Source organism: Zophobas morio, unplaced genomic scaffold, assembly GCF_036711695.1.
Source record: "Zophobas morio isolate AGI-343-1 ecotype UQ-CSIRO unplaced genomic scaffold, CSIRO_AGI_Zmor_V1 ptg000014l, whole genome shotgun sequence".
In the NCBI taxonomy this organism is placed as follows: domain Eukaryota; kingdom Metazoa; phylum Arthropoda; class Insecta; order Coleoptera; family Tenebrionidae; genus Zophobas; species Zophobas morio.
In genome coordinates, this window is record NW_026972119.1 from 19858124 (window position 1) to 19865300 (window position 7177).

Genomic DNA, 7177 nt, shown 5'->3' on the forward strand with positions numbered 1-7177 from the left:
ATTTCTTCGATTACTCCAATGTTTCTTCCAGAATCCTCCATCGAAAAATACAAAAATGTGCAAAATACAACCAAATAATGAACAAATTTTCAAAAAATTTTTGAAATTTCATTAATTACATTTTCCGCTGGATTTCGGGCCCCAGAAGTCATATCCGCTTTCATTTCTTCGATAATTCCAATAATTCTCCTAGAATCGTCCTTCGAAATATACAAAAATGTTCAAAATACCACCAATTATTCGACCAATTTTTAACAAAATTTTCGAAATTTCACTAAATACATTTACTTGTAGATTTCGGGACCCAGAAGTCATATCCGCTTTCATTTCTTCGATAACTTCAATGGTTCTTCCAGAATCGTCCTTCGAAATATACAAAAATGTACAAAATACCACCAATTATTGGACCAATTTTTAAAAATTTTCGTAATTTCACTAAATACATTTTCTTGTAGATTTCGGGCCCCAGAAGTAATATCCGCTTTCATTTCTTCGATATCTGCAATGATTCTTCCAGAATCGTCCTTCGAAATATACGAAAATGTACAAAATACCACAAATTATCGGACAAATTTTCAACAAAATTTTCGAAATTTTACTAAATACATTTTCTTGTAGATTTCGGGCCGCCGAAGTCATATCCGCTTTCATTTCTTCGATTACTCCAATGTTTCTTCCAGAATCCTCCATCGAAAAATACAAAAATGTGCAAAATACAACCAAATAATGAACAAATTTTCAAAAAATTTTTGAAATTTCACTAATTACATTTTCTGCTGGATTTCGGGCCCCAGAAGACATATCCGCTTTCATTTATTCGATAATTCCAATAATTCTCCTAGAATCGTCCTTCGAAATATACAAAAATGTTCAAAATACCACCAATTATTCGACCAATTTTTAACAAAATTTTCGAAATTTCACAAAATACATTTACTTGTAGATTTCGGGACCCAGAAGTCATATCCGCTTTCATTTCTTGGATAAATCCATTGGTTCTTCCAGAATCGGCCTTCGAAATATACAAAAATGTACAAAATACCGCCAATTATTAGACCAATTTTCAACAAAATTTTCGAAATTTCACTAAATACATTTTCTTGTAGATTTCGGGCCGCAGAAGTCATATCCGCTTTCATTTCCTCGGTAAATCCAATAGTTCTTCCAGAACCGTCCTTCGAAATATACAAAAATGTACAAAATACCACCAAAATTTTCGAAATTTCACAAAATACATTTTCTTGTAGATTTCGGGCCTCAGAAGTCATATCCGCTTTCATTTCTTCGATGTCTGCAATGGTTCTTCCAGAATCGTCCTTCGAAGTATACAAAAATGTACAAAATACCACCAATTATTATCGGACCAATTTACAACAAAATTTTCGAAATTTCACCTAATACATTTTGTTGTAGATTTCAGGCCCCAGAAGTCATATCCGCTTTCATTCCTTCGATAAATCCATTGGTTCTTCCAGAATCGTCATTCGAAATATACAAAAATGTACAAAATACCGCCAATTATTGGACCAATTATCAACAAAATTTTCGAAATTTCACAAAATACATTTTCTTGTAGACTTCGGGCCCCAGAAGTCATATCCGCTTTCATTTCCTCGATAATTCAATTGGTTCTTCCACGATCGTCCTTCGAAATATACAAAAATATACAAAATACCACCATTTATTGGACCAATTTTCAACAGAATTTTCTAAATTTTATTTAATTCATTTTCTTGTAGATTTCGGGCCCCAGAAGTTATATCCGCTTTCATTTCTTCGATAACTCCATTGGTTCTTCCAGAATCGTCCTTCGAAATATACAAAAATATACAAAATATCACCAATTTACAACAAAATTTTCGAAATTTCAATAAATACATTTTCTGGTAGATTTCGCGCCCCAGAAGTCATAACTGCTTTCATTTCTTCCGTAACTCCATTGGTTCTTCCAGAATCGTGCTTCGAAATATACAAAAATGTACAAAATATCACCAATTATTGGGCCAATTTTCAACAAAATTTTCGAAATTTTACAAAATACATTTTCTTGTAGATTTCGGGCCCCAGAAGTCATATCCGCTTTCATTTCCTCGATAACTCAATTGGTTCTTCCAGGATCGTCCTTCGAAATATACAAAAATGTACAAAATACCACCATTTATTGGACCAATTTTCAACAGAATTTTCTAAATTTCATTTAATTCATTTTCTTGTAGATTTCGGGCCCCAGAAGTTATATCCGCTTTCATTTCCTCGATAAATCCAATAGTTCTTCCAGAACCGTCCTTCGAAATATACAAAAATGTACAAAATACCACCAAAATTTTCGAAATTTCACAGAATACATTTTCTTGTAGATTTCGGGCCTCAGAAGTCATATCCGCTTTCATTTCTTCGATGTCTGCAATGGTTCTTCCAGAATCGTCCTTCGAAATATGCAAAAATGTACAAAATACCACCAATTATTATCGGACCAATTTACAACAAAATTTTCGAAATTTCACCTAATACATTTTCTTGTAGATTTCAGGCCCCAGAAGTCATATCCGCTTTCATTCCTTCGATAAATCCATTGGTTCTTCCAGAATCGTCCTTCGAAATATACAAAAATGTACAAAATACCGCCAATTATTGGACCAATTATCAACAAAATTTTCGAAATTTCACAAAATACATTTTCTTGTAGATTTCGGGCCCCAGAAGTCATATCCGCTTTCATTTCCTCGATAACTCAATTGGTTCTTCCAGGATCGTCCTTCGAAATATACAAAAATATACAAAATACCACCATTTATTGGACCAATTTTCAACAGAATTTTCTAAATTTCATTTAATTCATTTTCTTGTAGATTTCGGGCCCCAGAAGTTATATCCGCTTTCATTTCTTCGATAACTCCATTGGTTCTTCCAGAATCGTCCTTCGAAAAATACAAAAATATACAAAATATCACCAATTATGGCACCAATTTACAACAAAATTTTCGAAATTTCAATAAATACATTTTCTGGTAGATTTCGCGCCCCAGAAGTCATAACTGCTTTCATTTCTTCCGTAACTCCATTGGTTCTTCCAGAATCGTTCTTCGAAATATACAAAAATGTACAAAATATCACCAATTATTGGACCAATTTTCAACAAAATTTTCTAAATTTCACTAAATATATTTTCTTGTAGATTTCGACCCCCAGAAGTCATATCCGCTTTCATTTCTTTGATAACTCCAATGGTTCTTCCAGAATCGTCCTTCGAAATATACAAAAATGTACAAAATATCTTCAATTATTGGATCAATTTTCAACAAAATTTTCGAAATTCCACTAAACACATTTTCTTGTAGATTTTGGGCCGCAGAATTGATATCTGCTTTCATTTCTTCGATATCTGCAATGATTCTTCAAGAATCGTCCTTCGAATTATACAAAAATGTACAAAATACCACCAACTTTTGGACCAATTTTCAACAAAATTTTCGAAATTTCACTAAATCCATTTTCTTGTAGATTTCGGGCCCCAGAAGTAATATCCGCTTTCATTTCTTCAATAACTCCAATGGTTCTTCCAGAACCGTTCCTCGAAATATACAAAAATGTACAAAATACCACCAATTATTGGACCAATTTTCAACAAAATTTTCGAAATTTTACTAAACACATTTTCTTGTAGATTTTGGGTCGCAGAATTCATATCCGCTTTCATTTCTTCGATATCTGCAATGATTCTTCAAGAATCGTCCTTCGAATTTTACAGAAATGTACAAAATATCACCAATTATTGGACCAATTTTCAACAAAATTTTCGAAATTTCACTAAATATATTTTCTTGTAGATTTCAATCCCCTGAAGTCATATCCGCTTTCATTTCTTTGATAACTCCAATGGTTCTTCCAGAATCGTCCTTCGAAATATACAAAACTGTACAAAATACTACCAATTATTGGACTAATTTTCAACAAAATTTTCGAAATTCCACTAAGCACATTTTCTTGTAGATTTTGGGCCGCAGAATTCATATCTGCGCTCATTTCTTCGATTTCTGCGATGATTCTTCAAGAATCGTCCTTCGAATTATACAAAAATGTACAAAATACCACCAACTATTGGACCAATTTTCAACAAAATTTTCGAAATTTCACTAAAAATATTTTCTTGTAGATTTCGATCCCCAGAAGTCATATCCGCTTTCAGTTCTTCGATAACTCCAATGGTTCTTCCAGAATCGTCCTTCGAATTATACAAAAATGTACAAAATACCACCAACTATTGGACCAATTTTCAACAAAATTTTCGAAATTTCACTAAATCCATTTTCCTGTAGATTTCGGGATCCAGAAGTAATATCCGCTTTCATTTCTTCGATAACTCCAATGCTTCTTCCAGAATCGTCCTTCGAAATATACAAAAATGTACAAAATACCACCAATTATTGGACCAATTTTCAACAAAATTTTCGAAATTTCACTAAATATATTTTCTTGTAGATTTCGATCCCCAGAAGTCATATCCGCTTTCATTTCTTCGATAACTCCAATGGTTCTTTCAGAATCGTCCGTCGAAATATTCAAAAATGTACAAAATACCACCAATTATTGCACCAATTTTCAACAAAATTTTCGAAATTTCACTAAATATATTTTCTTGTAGATTTCGATCCCCTGAAGTCATATCCGCTTTCATTTCTTTGATAACTCCAATGGTTCTTCCAGAATCGTCCTTCGAAATATACAAAACTGTAGAAAATACTACCAATTATTGGACTAATTTTCAACAAAATTTTCGAAATTTCACTAAACACATTTTCTTGTAGATTTCGGGCCGCAGAAGTCATATCCGCTTTCATTTCTTCGATATCTGCAACGGTTCTTCCAGAATCGTCCTTCGAAATATAAAAAGTATACAAAATACCACCAATTATTGAACCAATTTTCAACAAAATTTTCGAAATTTTACTAGAAACATTTTCTTGTAGATTTCGGGCCCCAGAAGTCATATCCGCTTTCATTTCTTCGATAACTCCAATGGTTCTTCCAGAATCGTCCTTCGAAATATACATAAATGTACAAAATACCACCAATTATTGGACCAATTTTCAACAAAATTTTCGAAATTTCACCTAATACATTTTCTTGTAGATTTCGTGCCTCACAAGTCATATCCGCTTTCATTTCTTCGATAACTCCAATGGTTCTTCCAGAATCGTCCTTCGAAAGATACAGAAATGTACAAAATACTACCAATTATTATTAGACTAATTTTCAACAAAATGTTCGAAATTTCACTAAATACATTTTTCTGTAGATTTCGTGCCTCAGAAGTCATATTCGCTTTCATTTCTTCGATATCTGTAATGGTTCTTCCAGAATCGTCCTTCGAAATATACATACTCGTAAGCGTACAAAATACCACGAATTATTGGACCAATTTTCAACAAAATTTTCCAAATTTTACTAAATAAATTTTCTTGTAGATTTCGGACCCTAGAAGTTATATCCGCTTTCATTTCTTCGATAACTCCAATGGTTCTTCCAGAATCGTCCTTCGAAATATACAATAATGTACAAAATACCACCAATTGTTGGACCAATTTTCAAAAAATTTTCGAAATTTTACTAAATACATTTTCTTGTAGATTTTGGGCCCCAGAAGTTAAATCCGCTTTCATTTCTTCGATATCTGCAATGATTCTTCCAGAATCGTCCATCGAAATACACAAAAATATACAAAATGCCACCAATTATTGGACCAATTTTCAATTTTCTGCCGAAAGAACTTTCGACCAATTTTTTTATCTACGGATATTGAAAATAGCTATTTTGCATTTTTTTTTATTTTTGTGGTGTCAGAGAAATTAAAAAAAAATCATAAAAATTTCAAAAATAAAGTATGCTGCTAAAATCTAAGAAAAAGCTATTTAAGAAATCTAAAAATATATAGTATGTTCCACTAAAAAACTAAGTTATATGTTGCACCTTAGAAAGAGAATTCTAGTTTAGGCACTTCATCGAGTCCATCGGGTGACTTGGTACTGACATCTTTTCTCGACGTTTCATTACACGTAGAATACGAAAAAATATCTGTGTCTCTGAAACTATTAGACCTAACGGTAATCAAAACAGAATGACGTCAGTTCCAAATTTTGCTATAGTGAATACGAAAATATTAATAAATTTTATGAAATAACATATTTTCGCCACTGTGGGTTTTGAATCCGTATTGAATTTTTACGCTAGACATGCAGATTTTCAAAAAAAATTGTAGAACGTCTGTTTTAATAATAATTAAATAAGTATTTTAGTACTACTGTTTTTAACATTTTGCTACGTTATAGTTTCATTAATGGGGCAGGGGTTACGGAGGTGTTATTTACCCCTCTGATTTTATTTTATACTTAGAGATTAAATAACTTGACATTTTTAAAAATATATTTATAATATTGTGTACAAAAGTAATAGGAGAGGAGTATAAATAAAACAACTACTCAAGAAAGAGCTACATATTTGAAGAAGTACTACAAACAGAAATAAATAAATAATTATAAAATTATAGACAGAATAAACATTCACAATTTTACATAAACCTCCTGAAAGAGAAAAAAAAATTAGTAAACTCCATGTTATTATTTCTTTATAAATAGTTTCCTTTTAATATTCTCGATATTAGAATTTGTGTTCTTGGGGTGAATTCATCAAGAAGATTAAGTATTGCGATTTTTTTGTGTTCTCGGATATAACAAACTATTCTACATAAAAGTCTTGTAGTTTTTATCCCGAATTCTTTGTGAGGAGTCCTAGAAAAAATTGCAGTTATATTACCCAAGTGTTTTTTTTTGTTATTGTACTGAAATTGGGCCCAGGTTTTTTAAAATGAATTATTATTTTTGAATCTAAATTGCTTTTTCTTTGAATGACTCTTTATTATTTAAATATAGCACAAAATCTTGAGTGCAATATATTTAAAAAAATTATTATTTATATCTACATTATAATGTAACATTTCCTAACTGAATGAAAGATGTTTATTTGATTTGTGCATTTACAGTGTGACAACTTTCAGTATCCACAGGGAGGTGTGTGCTCGTACAAATTTAAAAATATTACTAATATTAGTCTTTCAGGATGTTTGTGGAGTAAAAAAATCTATCTTCTTTCGAAAATTGTATCCTAACATTCATTTCAATAA